Source organism: Triticum aestivum, chromosome 4D (assembly GCF_018294505.1).
Source record: "Triticum aestivum cultivar Chinese Spring chromosome 4D, IWGSC CS RefSeq v2.1, whole genome shotgun sequence".
NCBI classification, from domain to species: Eukaryota; Viridiplantae; Streptophyta; class Magnoliopsida; order Poales; family Poaceae; genus Triticum; species Triticum aestivum.
In genome coordinates this window covers 494024130-494042883 of record NC_057805.1, presented here as the reverse complement: position 1 = coordinate 494042883, position 18754 = coordinate 494024130, and the positions used below count along the sequence as shown (strand labels likewise).

The 18754-nt window shown below is 51.8% G+C and overlaps 1 pseudogene; it reads right to left on the bottom strand.

Annotated features, from left to right (window-relative positions):
* Positions 1 to 8879: 8879 nt before the first annotated feature.
* Positions 8880 to 16213, bottom strand: LOC123098958 (sugar transporter ERD6-like 4; annotated as a pseudogene).
* Between the last annotated feature and the right edge of the window lie 2541 nt (positions 16214 to 18754).

Below are 18754 nucleotides of genomic sequence, written 5' to 3'. Positions count from 1 at the left end.
TTTCGAGCCGTCGAAGTGCATGACCCAGTTGGAATATGTGTCGTACTCTTTAGGAAGTTCGGCCTCTGTCCATTCGGCAACGAAGTTGGCCAATACTTGGGATTTAATGGCTCAGTGCGGTTGTTGGAAATATGCCCTAGAGGCAATAATAAAATGGTTATTATTATATTTCCTTGTTCATGATAATTGTCTATTGTTCATGCTATAATTGTGTTATCCGGAAATCGTAATACATGTGTGAATACATAGACCACAACATGTCCCTAGTGAGCCTCTAGTTGACTAGCTCGTTGGTCAACAGATAGTCATGGTTTCCTGACTATGGACATTGGATGTCATTTATAACGGGATCACATCATTAGGAGAATGATGTGATGGACAAGACCCAATCCTAAGCATAGCACAAGATCGTGTAGTTCGTTTGCTAGAGCTTTTCCAAATGTCAAGTATCATTTCCTTAGACCATGAGATTGTGCAACTCCCGAATACCATAGGAGTTCTTTGGGTGTGCCAAACGTCACAACGTAACTGGGTGGCTATAAAGGTGCACTACGGGTATCTCCGAAAGTGTCTGTTGGGTTGGCACGAATCGAGACTGGGATTTGTCACTCCGTATGACGGAGAGGTATCTCTGGGCCCACTCGGTAATGCATCATCATAATGAGCTCAATGTGACCAAGTGTTTGGTCACGGGATCAAGCATTACGGTACGAGTAAAGTGACTTGCCGGTAACGAGATTGAACAAGGTATTGGGATACCGACGATCGAATCTCGGGCAAGTAACGTACCGATTGACAAAGGGAATTGTATACGGGATTGATTGAATCCTCGACATCGTGGTTCATCCGATGAGATCATCGTGGAACATGTGGGAGCCAACATGGGTATCCAGATCCCGCTGTTGGTTATTGACCGGAGAGTCGTCTCGGTCATGTCTGCATGTCTCCCGAACCCGTAGGGTCTACACACTTAAGGTTCGATGACGCTAGGGTTATAGAGATATTAGTATGCGGAAATCCGAAAGTTGTTCGGAGTCCCGGATGAGATCCCGGACGTCACGAGGAGTTCCGGAATGGTCCGGAGGTGAAGAATTGTATATAGGAAGTCCAGTTTCGGCCACCGGGAAAGTTTCGGGGGTCACTGGTATTATACCGGGACCACCGGAAGGGTCCCGGGGGGTCCACCGGGTGGGGCCACCTATCCCGGAGGGCCCCATGGGCTGAAGTGGGATGGGAACCAGCCCCTGTTGGGCTGGTGCGCCCCCCTTGGGCCTCCCCCTGCGCCTAGGGTTGGAAACCCTAGGGGTGGGGGGCGCCCCACTTGGCTTGGGGGGCAAGCCACCCCCTTGGCCGCCGCCCCCCCTTGGAGATTGGATCTCCTAGGGCCGGCGCCCCCCCCCCCAGGGGCCCTATATAAAGAGGGGGGAGGGAGGGCAGCCGCACCCAAGCCCCTGGCGCCTCCCTCTCCCTCCCGTGACACCTCTCCCTCTCGCTGAGCTTGGCGAAGCCCTGCCGAGATCCCCGCTGCTTCCACCACCACGCCGTCGTGCTGCTGGATCTCCATCAACCTCTCCCTCCCCTTGCTGGATCAAGAAGGAGGAGACATCTTCCCCAACCGTACGTGTGTCGAACGCGGAGGTGCCGTCCGTTCGGCGCTCGGTCTTCGGTGATTTGGATCACGACGAGTACGACTCCATCAACCCCGTTCACTTGAACGCTTCCGCTCGCGATCTACAAGGGTATGTAGATGCACTCTTTTCCCTCTCGTTGCTAGAAGACTCCATAGATTGTTCTTGGTGATGCGTAGAAAATTTTAATTTCTGCAACGATCTCCAACAGCGGTTTGTATGTTATGTCGAATGGAAGGGGCTCAATGGTCCACTTAGCAATCCGGCCCGTAGCGTCGCAGTTGTTTATTATGTCATTGAGTGGTACTTCGGAAGCCACCGTAATAGAGCACTCTTGGAAGTAGTGGCGTAGCTTCCGGGATGCCATGAAGACCGCATATGCTATCTTTTGGTAATGGGGGTACCGGGATTTGCATGGTGTGAGGATAGTGGATACGTAGTATACCGGCTTCTCGAGTGGGAATTTGTGTCCGTCCTCCTCTTGTTCAACGACGAGTACTGCGCTCACCACCTGGTGTGTTGTCGAGATGTATAATAACAGGAGTTCGCCGACGTTCAGCGTGGCCAGGATTGGGTTGCTCACTAAAAGAGCTTTTATTTGTTCCAGTCCGGCCGTTGCCGCATCCGTCCACTCAAAGTGGTCGGTGCGTTGGAGAAGGCGATAAAGTGGCAATGCTTTTTCTCCTAGTCTAGAGATAAAGCGGCTTGAAGCTGCCACGCATCCGGGTAGTTTTTGGACCTGTTTAAGATCTGTTGGTATAGCCAATTGTGACAAAGCCCGGATTTTGGCTGGATTTGCCTCAATTCCTCTATTGGAAACAATGAAGCCCAGCAGTTTTTAGCGGGAACGCCGAAAACACACTTTTCCGGATTGAGCTTGATGTCATATGTGCGGAGGTTGTCGAATGTGAGACATAGGTCGTCTATTAATGACTCGACGTGCCTAGTCTTGATGACTACGTCATCCACATATGCTTCAACTGTCTTGCCGATTTGTTTCTCCAGGCATGTTTGAATCATGTGTTGGTAGGTGGCGTCGGCGTTTTTGAGCCCGAAGGGCATAGTGTTGAAGCAGAAAGGCCCGTATGGGGTAATGAATGCCATTGCGGCTTGATCGGACTCCTTCATTTTGATTTGATGGTATCCGGAGTATGCGTTGAGGAAGCACAGTGAATCGTGTCCTGCGGTAGCATCAATAATCTGATCGATGCGAGGGAGGGGGAGGGATCCTTAGGGAAAGCCTTGTTGAGGTCTTTGAAATCGATGCACAGGCGCCAGGATTTATCCTTCTTTGGCACCATCACCAGGTTTGCTAGCCAGTCCGGGTGTTTTGTTTCTCTGATGAATCCGGCATCGGTTAGCTTGGCTAGCTCCTCCCCCATAGCTTGTCATTTGGGTTCCGAAAAGTGCCGCAGTGTTTGCTTGACCGGCTTATATAGCTTCAATATATTGAGGCTGTGTTCGGCCAACCTGTGTGGGATTCCTGGCATATCAGAAGGGTGCCAGGCGAATATGTCCCAGTTCTCGCGCAGGAACTCTCGTAATGCGGCGTCAACCATTGGGTCCAACTGTGCCCCGATGGAAGTTGTCTTCTTGGGGTCCGTAGGGTGGACTTGAAATTTGACTATTTCGTCTGCTGGTTTAAAGGAGGTGGATTTGGGTCGCTTATCCAGGATTACGTCGTCCTATCCATCGTGGAGCGTAGTGCGATTAACTCTTCGGCCGCGAGGGCTTCAGACAGTGCCTCGAGGGCCAGAGTGCTATGTCCGGATCACCGGCGAGAGTGATAATAACATTGGGCCCGGGAATCTTGAGCATCATATACCCGTAATGGGGTATGGTTTGAAAGCGTGTGAATGCATCTCGCCCCAACAGGGCGTGATATCCACTGTTGAAAGGGGCCACCTGGAAGGTTATCTCTTCGAACCGATAGTTCTCCGGCGTGCCGAATACCACGTCGAGCGTGATATTCCCCGCACATCGCGCCTCCCGGCTGGGAATAATCCCTCGGAAGTTCGTATTGCTTTGCTCGATGCGGCTCCTATCTATTTCCATTTTGTTGAGTGTATCCTCGTAGATGAGGTTTAGTCCGCTGCCGCCGTCCATGAGCACTTTAGTGAGCCGAAAGCCGTCCACGGTTGGATGGAGGACCAAGGCGGCTGGTGCCCGGACTGTCCTGAATTTTGGTTCGTCACAGCATTGAAAGTTATGGCCGTGTCATTCCAGGGGTTTATTGCTGCGACTTGGCAGACTTCGGCGAGGTTGCAGAGTGCCCTCTTGCGCCGATTGTTTGAAGCGAAAGTCTAGAAGACCGTCAATACTCTGAGGTCGTTGTCTTCCGGGGGGTGTTGCTCTAGGGTGTTTTTGGTGAGGATATCCTCGCCACTCTTGGCCACCTGCCAGAGTATCCGACATGCTCTAAGGCTATGGGTTGGTACGGTATCCGGTGTCGTGTGTATTTTGCATGGCCTGTCAAGCCATCCCTCCAGAACTGTTCCGCGTCCCGTAATGGGCTTAGTTTTCTTTACTATGGGGTCGGGCGCCCCGCGAGGGTGCATCCTTTTTGCCCGCCCAAGGGGTTGAGTGGAAACCGGTGGTTCCCAGCAATCCGTCTGAGTTTTCCAGGCGCTTTCCATTGCGCAGTAATTCTGTACTATGGTTGCCAAGTCAGCGAAGTGTAATACGCGACGGCAGTTGATGGCATTGAGGATTCTCCATCCGTGCAATTATTGCAGAATACTGAAATCGCGTCCTCGTCGCGGCAATCTTTAATCTTGTTTCTGACAAGGAGGAATCTGGCCCAAAAGTGATGGACTATTTCTTGAGACTGCTGTCGTACGTACATGAGGTCGCATATATCCGGAGGTCCGGAATTGTTTGGCGAATATTGCTTGTGGTGGGTGGGTGGCTTTAAATCCAAACCCTGACCCAATTTGGGGTCCGGAGTCTGAAAAGCTTCCGAGCTTAATGGCTCGGGCTCCGGGATGTCAACTGATTTTTCAGGCCCAACGTCCGATTCTAGGTTCAGAGGACAGGGCGTGTCGTTCCGCAGACAGGTATCCGGCTCTTCGAGCTCAGAAATCCGAACATAGTTCATCCTCAACATCGAGGAAGATTTATTGTTTTGCTCCTCTACTATCGTTATCTGATGGGTGATCGGCGGAGATTTGATTTCTCTCTGATCGGGTTTAAGCCCAATCCGATCGTAGTCTGTAGCGACCCCAATGGTGGCGATGCGATCTGGGAGTTCGTTTAAAGACGACAACTCCGCCGGATCCATCCATTTGGAGTATTCGGAGTCGATACGGAGACAATTTTCGATGACTTGAGAAGTCATCGTCGGCTTGACGGCCGAACGGGCGGTCATGGTAAAGCCGCCCAGCCGGAGGGTTTGGCCTGAGGCCAGGGCTCCTCCGGTGGTGATACTGTCCTTGATGACAAGGCGAGCATCAACCCTATCTTCGACGTCACAGTGGAACTCTCAATGAAAGCACCAATGTCGGTGTCAAAACCGGCGGATCTCGGGTAGGGGGTCCCGAACTATGCGTCCAAGGTCGATGGTAACAGGAGACGGGGGACACGATGTTTACCCAGGTTCGGGCCCTCTTGATGGAGGTAATACCCTACTTCCTGCTTGATTGATCTTGATGAATATGAGGATTACAAGAGTTGATCTACCACGAGATCGTAATGGCTAAACCCTAGATGTCTAGCCTGTATGATTGTGATTGCCTCTACGGACTAAACCCTCCGGTTTATATAGACACCGGAGGGGACTAGGGTTGTACAAAGTCGGTTTACAGAGGAAGGAATCTACATATCCGAACGCCAAGCTTGCCATCCACGCAAAGGAGTGTCCCGTCCGGACAAGGGAGGAAGTCTTCTATCTTGTATCTTCATGGCCCATCAGTCTGGCCCACGTCACATAGGCCGGACGCCCGAGGACCCCTTAATCCAGGACTCCCTCAGCAGTCACTCACGACCATGTGCCAGGTATTTCCCCATCTGATTTTGTTTCGTCTTGTTTTGATTCAATATTTGTGATTCTTGATTTGGCTCCACTAGGGCACTTGAACGATGTAGCCACGGATTGTGGTAATTATCTTCCGAGACGAGAAGGGTCCTTGCCTCGATCAGATTCCAGCCATTTGTGCGAAGGAGTGGTTGGATGGGGCTCTCGCGGCGGCGCGTGCTCGGGTAGCACGAGCAGTTGAACGCCCCGGTGAAAGGATCGCTATGGTCAACTAGAGAGGGGGTAATTCCTATCTGACAAACTAAGCAAGTAACAAGTGTTGAGTATATTGATTATTAGGAAAGACGAGATATATTAGGATTTGTTCTGACTTGTCTTGTCCTTCAAGTTGATCATTGTACTTCTATATATATGCTCACGAGGCTGAAGCAATACAACAAACTATTTCACTAAATCTCTCTCCCCTTCTAACATGGTATCAGCCTAATCGATCCAAACCTAGCCCCCCCCCCCCCGACACTTCCGCTCCGCGCGCCGTCCCAGGGGCAGTCGGCCTTCATTACCGCCGTTGGGGGCCGCGCCGCCCGTACCTAGGGTTCGTCCGCCGGTCATGTTTACCAGCTACCCTAGAGAGTCTTTTTCCCGAGCCCTTGCTCCGGGTTTTCTCTCTCTCTCTCTCTCTCTCTCTCTCTCTCATTGGTCGCTTTGATCGGCGTTTTCTTTTTGGTTTTCTGATCTAAGCTTGATCGGTTTGCGTCATCTGCCGCCGCCGCCGATCCCCGAGCGCATCTACTCCGACACCGGCGCGACCGGCAGACTTCTCCATCGACCCGGCGGCCTCGCGTGATAGGCGCCCCCTCACAGCCGTCGTCCGTGCACCGCTCCCCTTGTCGATCTACGCCAGCCGTCACCACCCTCTTCGACCGGGACACCTGCATTACATCGACCCGGCAGGCCTCGCGCCATGCGGCGGCCCATCATAGCCGTCGTTCGCGCGCCAGCCCGCCCTCCGATCTACGCCGCGCGTGTATGGCCGCCCCGCGGACCATCGTCGCCGGCTTCATCTCGGACTCCGCCTCCACCAAGCGACATCCCCGACCTCACGCGCAATCGGATTGATCACCCGCCCGCCACCGCGATCCGCCTCATCTATGCCGTCCGACTGACCTGGCCCGCTGGTTGTGCGCGCCTTCGCAGGCCCCGTGGAGACCGTCCCGAGTTCAGTGCGCCCCTCCACCGATCGAGCAACGGGCTGCCGCTGCATCGCCCCGTCGGGCCGCAACGCCGCCGCCCCGTGGTTCTTCTACTGGCTGCACCGACCCGCGTCACCCCTTCGGGTCGTAGTGTCGCGTCCCGCGGTCCACCGCCACCTCAAGGCCGACCGCTCTAGGTCGTCCCTGTGACTGCACCGACCCTCGCGCCGCCGCTGCGTCGCCCCATCGCATAGCGAGCGTGGCACATGGTCCATGCCGCCGTCCCGAGACCGTTCCCGCGGTTGCACCGCCCCGGATTCCACCGCTGCGCCGCCCCTTCGGGCCGTCGCTTCGTGGCCCGCGGCCCCCGCAACCGCCCCGAGGTCTTCCGCCGTCGCCCAAACCTGCCTGCCGCCGCTGTGTCGCCCCTTCGGGACGTAGCGCCGTGGCCCGCGGTCCCCTCTGCCGTCACCACGCGTCGACCGCCCATGGTATGCGTCGTGACGTCTTCCTCGGCGCGGGAACGCCATCGTTCGCACCGGTCTTCATCACATTGTCGGGTTCTTCGCCCCCTTCGAGCACCGCCGCCGCGCTCCTAACCTAGTCGCCGCTGCCGTCAGGTCGCCGCTGTCGCTCTTCTTCGGTCGCCGCTGCTGCTACCCCCATAGCCGCCGCCGCTGCCCGTCCACCTCCTTCGTCTTCGTCCAGCACTAGCCCGTCGCCAGCGTCACCGTCATCTACCCCGACCACTTCGTCTACTACGACAACCGCGGGCGACATCGGCCCCGCGTCGATTGGCGCCGCAAACGTCGTCGAGTCCTTCTCTGCTGGCCTCTTTGACTTCTCCGACATGGCGTACAGCTCGTGTAGGTCCCAGTCTATGCATGCCCAGTGCTGGCAACACTGATGCGTGCCTTCATCCACGAGGTGTCCTCGGGCCTGGCAAGCCTAGTCGGCGCTTCATCAACTTCGTCTTCGTTCGTCTATGCATGCCTGGTGCTGGCAATACCGATGCGTGCCTTCGTCCACGATGTGTCCCGGGGCTTGGCAAACCCGCCGCGACGCGTCGTCAACACCGTCTTCCTCCCCGCGCACCACTACTTCGACACCACTGCGTCGATACTAACTCGGCGCCTCCTTGCGCCCGCGGCTCCACGGCGACTCCCTCGACACCGGCTACCCCGATTCGACATCGACCACGGCGTTCTTCACACGGCTACACCACCTACGCTCTCGGCTACTTAGACAAACGGCACAAAGGGCTACCGCCTTGCTTGAGCAATCTTGTTGGTTTCCACTCCAGCCACGACTTCCGCGATGCATCGACCGTTACGACTGTGGGGGGGTGTTTGTGGGCTTGCCTTCGGATTCTTCTCCAGTCTCGCCATCTGCGTCGTTGCCGTTGTGACTGCGGGGGGATGTTGAATATATTGATTATTAGGAAAGACGAGATAGACTAGGATTTGTTCTGGCTTGTCTTGTACTCCAAGTTGATCATTGTACTCCTATATATATGCCCACGAGGCTCAAGCAATACAACAAACTATTCCACCAAATCTCTCTCTCCCTTCTAACAACAAGTGCAAGCAAGAGTAAAACACAATATATAAACTAGCACAAGTAAAGGACCGAAATAATCGCAAGTGGCGTCAATGGAGACAAAGATGTGTTTTCGAAGTTCCCTCCTTTGGGGGAGACACGTCTCCGTTGGAGGGTTGTGGAGGCACAATGCTCCCCAAGCGTCCTAATGACTCACCCTATTCTCCTCACGCCCTCGCACAATGCAAGATGTCGTGAAGGTACTTATCATTGGTTGTAGTCCAAAGCTCCTACTGGTTTGACAAAGATTAAGGTCATCCAATTTGAAGAAAAATCATTGCTTGCTACAAACCCTTAGACTTGGCGGGCAACACCTTGCTAACAGAGAGGAAGCACCAGCTACACAGACACAGAACCCAGATAAATTGAGGTGATACAACCGCATCGGAAGAATGCCCGGCCTCTGCATAGAGAGATGCACACAGCCAACAAGTCCAATAGACCCAAAAATAAACATCGTTTTATGGAACCCAGATAAACATAACAAAGCACAACAATCACATGCCCTCTATACAAAGTCAACTGAAACAATGATGTACAGGAATATACAGACAATAACGTTGTATATGAGCAATCGGACTTGTAAAATGTGGATGATGCCCAACTCAAAGAAAAATTCCAACTTACGATGAAAATCTACCGAGCTCAGCGGAATGACCATTGTATCTCCTCGAGAGTTCTTCCCTTGGTCTCCGGAACCCAGAGGATGATGAACACAAGCGTGAAAGCGCTCACGAGCATGTAGCACACAAAGGTACCTGTTTGAGATCGTAAACAAGCAGAAATGATCTCTGTTAGGTCCATAATCCTACTCGAGGGAAGGGTGGAATATAGTGTGAACCTCCAGCACTCCAGCTGAGCAGCAAGTTTGCTGTCATTGTCATCCCAAAGGAGGTTAGCCAGTTGGCGAGCGTCGCGAAGCTTCCCGCCAGGCTCTTGATGCTAACCGGCAGGATCTACAGACACATAGCAAGTACAGAGGTATGGTTATGTGAATGCTCCTGTGACATGCCTAAACCACATTACTTATGAGCTATGGTGCTATATACAGTATGTGGATTCACTATATTACCTCAGACATTATGACCCATGGAATGGCGCCCATACCGAAGGAGTAGGTGATTACACAAGCCTGAACAAATGTCAGGTTAGTATTTTGGGAGCAACTCATGGATTTGCCATGTAAATATTCAGACCAAACAATCTAGTTTGCGGATCGACATACCAAGATAGCAAACAAGGAGACCATGCTTAATATATAATACATGTCAGAATCTTGTGGAACATTGTCCTGGAAAAAATAAATCATAATAATATAAGAGAAATATTCGGCAGAATAGACCCAGAGATAATATCACCAATCAAAAAATAAAATCCCTGATCCACGTAATAGACTACTATAAGGGTGTGGTGTATGTATTCTATATTTTATTTATGCCGGTACCCTATACTAAATATACCTGAACATACCTTGAGAAAAAATATGACGGCAATTGCAAGAAGACTTACGGTCATTCCGGCAGAAGAGATCTGGAAGTTGAAGTGAGAGCTAAATTATAGTTATAGACAACTACAGTAACAAACTGGTTTCAAAGAGAGGAGGAAGTTACAATAAGTAGGATCCGTCGGCCAGCTCTGTCTAGTAACCAGGTTGTAACTCCAGTGGCAAGAAGCTGGTGATAAATGATGTTAGCACCTTAACGTGAACTACTAAGAGACAAGAAAGATCTATCAAGTTACACACCGCAATAGCTCCAACTCCACATGCGGCCAAATTGCTGTTTGTAAGACCTGAAGAGCTTTTCATGTTGAATATAGAAGCTGAAATCGACTATAATATAACACTATAGTAATGCACTGAAGGAAATCGAATAAGCCAAATTGTACAACTTGCCTGCAGTTTTGAAGATGCTACCTGCATAAAAAAGTATAGCATTGATCCCACTTAGTTGTTGTAGTACAAGCAGGCCAATTCCTAGCTGCCAAGTTGTACCACAATCACGATTACAAAATGTAATTATGAATTTTGGTATGAAATAAACCAGCATGTCAGGGAAGTTACTATCAGGGGCATGCGGAATTTCTTTTGGTTTAACTCTTGGAAACGGATTGCCGTCCTTTTGTTTGCTGATGCTACCGCTGTCTGCATCATGTGCAGAATGTTAAAGCAAACATTGGTGGCTAGCTGAAAGTACGTCACATAGATATATTTGTAGTTAGTCAGTCTTGAAGAAAAAAAAGGGAAGGTGCTTGCCTTTATAACATTCACTTCTGAGGTTATATCGGTCTCAGATCCTCTCAAAACTTGTAGAGAGGCTTCAAAATCATGCATCTTGTTCATCTTTGCCTAGAGATTGATGCACAAGAGTGGTTAATAAAATTTCAGAATGATGCAGCACTTTGTATACATTTGCGTATACAAACCAGCCATCTTGGAGATTCTGGAATGAAGAATAGGCCAGGTATCAATATTGTGCATGGCAAGGTTCCTAGAAGAATCACAACCCAGAGATTTGAATCAGAAATAGTCAGAGGTTCAGACACTAGACGCGTCCACATTCGCTTAAGCCCATAACGTACTAGCGAGATCAGCATAGATTACTGACACGGTAAATTTTCCTTCAAAAGCTTAAATGGAAATATTTGCCATTCTAGTCATATTTTTTGACATGGCATTTACTGTTACTGATCTTTTGAACTCAAATATCAGAGGTTAAGTGAAAACTGACAGTGAAAACAACACAGTTGAATAACGCATCAACACTTTGTCATGTTACCTATCATCGCAAGCATCCTCCAAGTAACAAGCATGCCGACCACATAGGCCAACACCGTCCCAATTGTTATAGACAACTGTGGAATGAACAATCGCATAATGAGCCCAGCATATAAACAAAGCTAATAGGTCGTTGCTTGACAAGAAAACAAGATGCTTGGGAGGATAGGCCTACCGGGTTCACAGAGCCTAGAGTGCCCCTCTTGTTCTGAGGAGAAATCTCTGCTATGTAAACGGGCACCTGTTATCACATAACTCACAGATCAAGACTAAGTATTTTAACTAGTGCAAGATTCTTATCATCTTATGACAACAAATAAACTTCACAGTGGGATTGTCAACTTGTCCCCACAATACTGACATCCTGTTGATCTTCTTTTCTGAACAACTTAACCAGATAGACGTATGCATAGATCCCACTACGGTAGGAGTAAAAGGTGTCTTCTTTCACTCCTAGCCTGACATCAGCCATGGAGTCTGGTTCAACGTTTCCGCAGTAGGAGGCACTGAAGCCTACGTCTCCAGCCAGTCCCGGTGGACTAGGGAGATACAACCCCATGGCTACCGACGACCCTCGTCGAGCAGGCTCACACAACGCCATGTCTGAGGTCTTCGACACCGATCTGCCCGATAGAGTAATGGGGTCCCGACCACCACCTACCACCGCACCCGCGAGAAGAGGGATCTCAGCTCGTGGGAACTACTCGGATCAAACCCAATCTCACCTACCCGGTGCAACCGCACCGACCTGCCTCGGGTCCAAATTTGGCCCACCCAAGCGCGAGCCCTAGGAGAAAGACATCGTCGTCGCGCATGCGGCAAGCTCAGCCCGCAACCGACAACCGTCCAGCCCTGCGCGCCACCGGCTCGGTGCCAGGAGAACGGAGAGATCCGTCGGAACCATGCACCGCCTACCATAGCCCTACCGCCAGATCTGCGACACACCGCCACCATGACACCGTTGCCGAGTACCGGCATGCCGCCGCGCTGCGGTGCCCCTCGCCAGCGTCGCATCCCAGCAAGGCCATTGTGCCCCGCACCATGGCACCCATGCGAGGAGCCAAGAAAGCCTCGCCACCACCGGCGGCGACGAGGGAGGAGCAAGGAGAGGAAGGAAGCTCCCGACGATGGTGGCGCCTAGGGTTCTCCTGTGACGCGCGCGCGGGGCCCGTCTGAGGAGCATGGAGCAGTGTTTTTTAGGATTATGTACTCTATCTCTCCTCCCCCCCCCCTTCGGCTGCGATGCAACTTTAGATTTGGTTGGAACGGTATGTCTTATGAAAACTGAAAATTGGTGGGACTACATCTTTTCTTTTCGATAAAGGGTGGATTTTATTGACTCGAAATGAAGCATCAAAGGGAAACAAACACAATGAGCACACACCAGGCCTCTACATAACTAGGATGCACACAACCAACACTAATGCACACACACAAAAGAAAAACTACGCTGGCAAAAAGCAAAGTCATACAAGACCCAATCTATGCCTAAGCCGAAAAGAAAAATCTGAAATGATCAGCGGCGACGAGGGAGGAGCAAGGAGAGGAAGGAAGCTCCCAATGACGGTGGTGCCTAGGGTTCTCCTGTGACACGCGCGTGCGGCCCATCTCAGGAGCAGGGAGGAGCGTTTTTTAGGATTATGTACCCTATCTCCCCCCCCCCCCCCGGCCGCCTCCTTCGGCTACGGTGCAACTTTAGATTCGGTCAGAACGGTATGTCTTATGAAAACTGAAAATTTGTGGGACTATCTTTTCTTTTCGATAAATAGTGGATTTTATTGACTCAAAGTGAAGCATCAAAGTGATACAAACACAATGAGCACACACCCGGCCTCTGCATAACTAGGATGCACACAGCCACACTAACGCACACACACAAAAGAAAAACTAAGCTGGACAAAAGCGAAGTCATACAAGATCCAATCTATGCCTAAGCCAAAAAGAAAAGTCTAAAACGATCAAAACAACGGTCGATAATCTACGACAATGACCATATCCGCATCAACCATCTCTTGACACTACAAGGACAATGAGAAAGATTCTTCAACAGCAACGCCTTCAGGAAGGAAACAACGCTCAAACATCGTCATCACTAGATCCAACCATTAAAGGCCAGGCTCTAGGTTTTCACCCTCAAGAAACAAGTCTGAGTACATATGAACAATGCCCTCAATAAGGTAACGAGGCAAAAATATCGCCATTGCCGGGTTCAGGTCAGACCATAGGTTTTCACCCCGGAACTCGAGACCGGGTACTTGAGAAGCACCACCAAATCAATGTCATCATGTGTTATCGCCACCACTTTCCGCATTCCCAGCTGCTACAAGTGTGCTTCGTGATTGGACGAACTACCTAGTGGTCAAGCACCAAGCATCGGCATGCCAACCTGAGACCTGAGGCGCCACCACCGACCACCCGTCACCTTGTGATCTGCCGGGGAGGTCTCCATAGGACACAGTGCATCAGAGAAGGTGGACGACCCTTATCACCAACGCCATTGTGCTCAACGCTTGGATAGCTAGAGTAGCAGTGCACCAGACTCCAAACCTGTAGGACCTTAACTACACAGGCTGTTGAGCCCCCACGAAACGAACATGGAGGATAGATGGTCATCTGCACTCAGACCATTGCCAAGGCGTGACCATGCCGCGTCTAGAACGCCGCCCAGTCGCTGCACGGAGATCGCTTGAGCTGCCCGCCACTACATGAAGATCGTTGCTGATTCGTCATTCGCCCTCGCGCGCGCCTTGCATCAAAGCCGTCGCCTGGAGCCCCGTTGCTGCCGTCAGACGCACGGGCTTTGCCCGGCAATGTCGTCTGATGGCGGCAAGGGAAGCGGGAGAGGTGGGGAGGTCATGGAGAGATTGGATCGAAAGCTGCTCGTGCCGCCCGTCCGGACGACGCGCGGACTATCTTTTCTATCGCTTGCTTTTCACTCTCTATAGATAATACAAAGACCAATAGCCGTTTCTCTAGTACTCCCCCCATTTCAAAATAAGTGTCGTGGTTTTGGTTCATTTTGAAACGGAGAGAGTAGTTTCTTCCTATTCAACTCACTGTATCATACTGTTTATGTTTCCATCAATATTATGTGAAATTGTTTACCAAGAATTAAATTTAAGCATTACGATCAGCCTAACTATATACTTTTCCTTCACCCACTTCACTATTGATGTTGTTGCAGTGGCTCATTATGACGATATAGGCTTCCCCCCTCTCTCTCTGTCTCTCTCTCCTCTCCGTGCTGCAGTGCAACTCCGCCAGCGGTGGCCAAATTTGGTGTTTTGACCCTTTTGCGAAAGTTTAGCGGGATCTAACCCTGGTTTGAAATTTTTTCGGGATCTGACATTTTTCCTACCGCCAAGGCGCATGGTGGTAGGCAATTTATCCACGCCAGTGCAGTGATACCCTATAACCAAACAGGCTGATGGTAGCCTGTGTACCCCTACCGCCGAGGTGTCCGGCGCTAGGAACTTATCCACGTCAGCGCAGTGCTACCCTACCACCAAACAGGCTGGCGGTAGCTTGTGTACCCCTACCGTCGAGGTGTTCGGTAGTACACGCACTTTATTTGATACTTCAAAATTATTGCGGTAGGGCATGCACCCCTATTGCCAAGGGCCTCGTTGGTAGACTGGTATATCCTACCGCCATCGACCCTGACGGTAGGAAAAGGATCAGATCTCAAAAAAAAAATCAAACTAAGGTCAGATCTCGCTAAACTTTCGTAAAATGGTCAAAACACCCAAATCGGCCGCCAGCGGTGGTCCATTGGCCCATGTCCCCCGGCCCGTCTCTATATTGTGGTACACCGTGGTCTCCCGGCAAGCAACCTGTGGACCCACAGTTTTCATGGTCCATATAAACAGCCTCAACAATAATTCATTTTTGGTTTTGCGGGGCTGAGCAATAATTCATTGACGCTGCACCAACCGATCCACCTACTATTGCAACACACTGTGTAGGATCAATTGTAGGCTGGGTAGTTGGTAACATGCTGCAGCAGTACGTGTTGCCCATGGATGCCACACTTCTTTTTCTAGCGAAGCAGGTGGTCGACTGTGATGCGAGAAGAAGAAAGTCTCGAAGTAAAACCATGACATATTTCGGAATGGAGGGAGTATCGTCTTGGACCGCGTCCATCTACTATTACATGAGATATGTGATGGTTGGCTGTCTGATTCATTTGTGTTGATAATAACATAATTAAGTTTAGAATGATAAAATCATATATATTTGCTTCTGTTTTATTTGCTTTAAATGGTAAAAATAGATGGATTGCCTAGAAGATTGCATTGCTATTTAATTTGTTGGATGCGATGGGACTATCGATCAGCAAAAGGACTGACATTGACCCTTCTTAAGTACAACAGGTAACAAACCGGTCGACCTCGCAATGGCATGGTAGAGGAAGACAAGCAGCAGGCTAAGGGGGGGAAATCTCACCCCTTTGTGGCCAACGTGCTCCACCATCTGGCCGCTGACGATTGCCCCGACCATGGCGCCGATGTTGGAGAGCGAGCCGAACACCGAGAACTGCGGCACGCCATGCACAGCCACAGCCTCGTCAGTGACTGAGATCCTGGGCCAAGCCAAGCCAGCGAGGCGGCCGCAACAGAGGTAACACAGTAAACAAAGACGGGCTATGGAAGAGGATGGTGGTGACCTCGGAGATGGAGAGGCTGAGGTCGCGGGTGATGGCGTCCTGCGTCGGCGATGAGAAGCCGCCGGTGAAGCCGAACTGGATGGGGCCGAGCGCCACGATGAGCGTGCAGAGCAAGGCGGACGTGGGACTCGCCCATGATGGCCATGGACGATGATGCGGTGAGGCTCGACCCCATCCTGTACCAGCTCCCTGTGTTCACCAGCAGCGGCTTCCGCATGTCGTCGTGGTTGCTTCCGCCGCTCTCGTGCCCTCCGCCGTCTCCGGCGTTACCGTTCATGGCGCCTGCAGGCCCTCGCTTGCTGATGGACAAGAGGGAAAGGGGGGAAGGGGGGAAGAAGAGGATGTCGACTTTGAGATGGGGAGAGGCCGTGGGATGGGGCTCGTCTCTTGCCTGTAGACGTACCTATATATGCTTCGCTTCCACAAGGCGCGACCGAGTATATAAAAGCCTACGGTCACAACAAGGTCTTCTTATTCAGTTGGACCTTATTCTCTCGTAGTGCTATGTATGTACTGCCCTAGCACTACCTATGTATACTCCCTCCATTAAGAATGAAGGGAGTGTAAGACATTTTAGATCACTACAGAGGAACTACCGTTTTGCAGGCTGCGACTTTAGGGCGTGTTTGGTTGCCTCCATGAGGCCCGGCTTGGCTCGCGCGGGACGCAAATTGGCTGATTGGTTGCCTGCTTTTACTGTTGGGCCTGCATGGCACGATGTTTAAAGCACTCATGGGTCTGGTTCCCTGGAAACGCTCGAATCGGCAGTTTCTCCAGGGCCAGGCCCGAGCGGTGTACGTGGGCAGCGGCGGCTGCACGCGCACGGCCACGCTCGAGAAGCCGCGTTGCTTCCCGAAGCGCCGGCAGTTATTAGCCTCACCGCCCCTCACCGCTCCCTCTCCCCACTCTCCCAACTCTCACCGGCGGCGGCGGATCGGAGGAGAGCAAGAAGACCACCGGACTCCATCGCCGGCAAGCGGATCATCACTTGGCCCACGGCAATGGCGGTAAGCATTTTTCTGTTCGTCATGCACTTCTTTTTCGTGTTTTATCCGGAGGTAGATTCGATCCACGGCGGAGAGGGGAATGGGGAATAGAGGTAGATAAGCATGGCAGTTCATACTAGTTCATGCAAGATCCGAATAGAGGTAGATGTGGATGGAGTAGAAGGGGGATTGGGGGATTGGGGGTACACAACAGACACTGGCTAGCCGCGGCGGCCGTTGAGGCGTGCGGAGCGGCAGGTCGAGTGGCTGGCCTTCATCTTCTTGTCCATCGCCGTGCGGGGCGGCGGGTTGTCGTCGTCCTCGCCGGAGTCGAGGTCGATTTGCCACGTAGGACGGCCTGGCTCTGGGGCCCTCACTGGCATCTGCACCGGTTCTTCCTCCTCCTTAGGCTCCCCACCAATGTCCACCGGCGGCACGATTGTCGTCTCCCAGTAAACTGTGGCACGGCAGTCATTAGGAGCCCAGTAGTTCTTGTACTTGGACCACCTCTTCCTCTGTTTAGCATCGTCGGAGATGGCCTGATTCATGGCCCAGCGAATGATGTCGACTGCCATCGCGCCCTTCGCTGGGTTAGGAATCAGCATCTTCAACTCTTGTGCAGTGGCCCTCATGAGCACTGCATCAGATTCCTTCTGCATGTCAGGCATGGAGTCGAAGTTCGAGCACACCTCCATGGTGTTCTCGAACTTGGTGCGGTCACCAGCCGACCACCCGAGGAAGAAGGCCCTCCAGCCAATACCCCAAGGGAAGGGGTTGGCATTGGAGCTGGAGCTCATGGCGATGGAGAGGAGGAAGGTTAATAGTGAGAGAAGAGAGGGGGTGGGTAAAGTAGTGGTGGTCAGAGTGAGTAAATATAGGCGCGATGGAGAGGAGGAGGAAGAGTGACAATCATGCCGTTTTAACTAAATGCTCTTCAATAAGCCATGAACTCGGTGTTGTGCCTGACTCCATGAATTGTGTGCAGATCGAGGAGAGCAATGAGATGGGCACGGAGGTACTCCCGGCCGTTGACAACAAGGGCAAGCAGTCGGTTCATCCAATGCCCGAGGTGGTGCTGCCGCCCACCGCCGAGGAAGAACCGAAGACGCCAACGGTTGGCGACGACGAGCGCATGGAGGATCCCCCCAGCAGCAAGCGCCACAACTACGGCCACTACCATGAGGAGGGTGTCCCAAATCACTTCTGCAAGGTCATCCTTGCACCGAAGCTTGAGTGCATCCCCATGCCCCTGGACTTCACCAAGCACTTCGTCGCGGTGCCAACGGAGTTCAAGCTGAGGAACAACATCGGCTGCTCCTGGAGGGTGACAGTGAAGCTGATGAACGGTAGGGTGACCCTGGATCGGGGTTGGGCCACCTACGCCGCCGTTCATCGGATCAAGATCGACTACATGGTGCGTTCAAGCTCCTGACTCCCGACACCCTCAAGGTCATCATCTTCGACGATGATGGCATTGAGGCGGTCAACAAGTGCGGGAAGCACAACGAAGCCTTCGCCGCCAGGGACTAGGGCCGGGGCACCTCCTTCCTAAGTACTATCGAGTCTGCTTTATGGTTTATGCGTTGAACTGTTTGAACTATCGTTATGATGTGTGGTACTATGTTATCTGAACTATGTTGTTAAGTAGTTGATGCTCTGTTTATGCTATGCGCTGCTTATGATGTGTGCTACATGGTTGTGCCGAAGTGTGATGGTAACCTCACCAACTAACCAAAGAGGTTACCACACACCAGGTGTTGCATACAACCAAACACCATACCTTGGGTTTGTCCACTAACATGCAGGCAACCAAACACCAGGCAGTGTGGTTCAGCCCATGCAGGCAAGAGGGCATGCAGGCAACCAAACAACTTGCACATGGTGCGTTTGAGGCTGCATTTGCATAGCCAGGCTGAGTTGAGAAGGCTATACA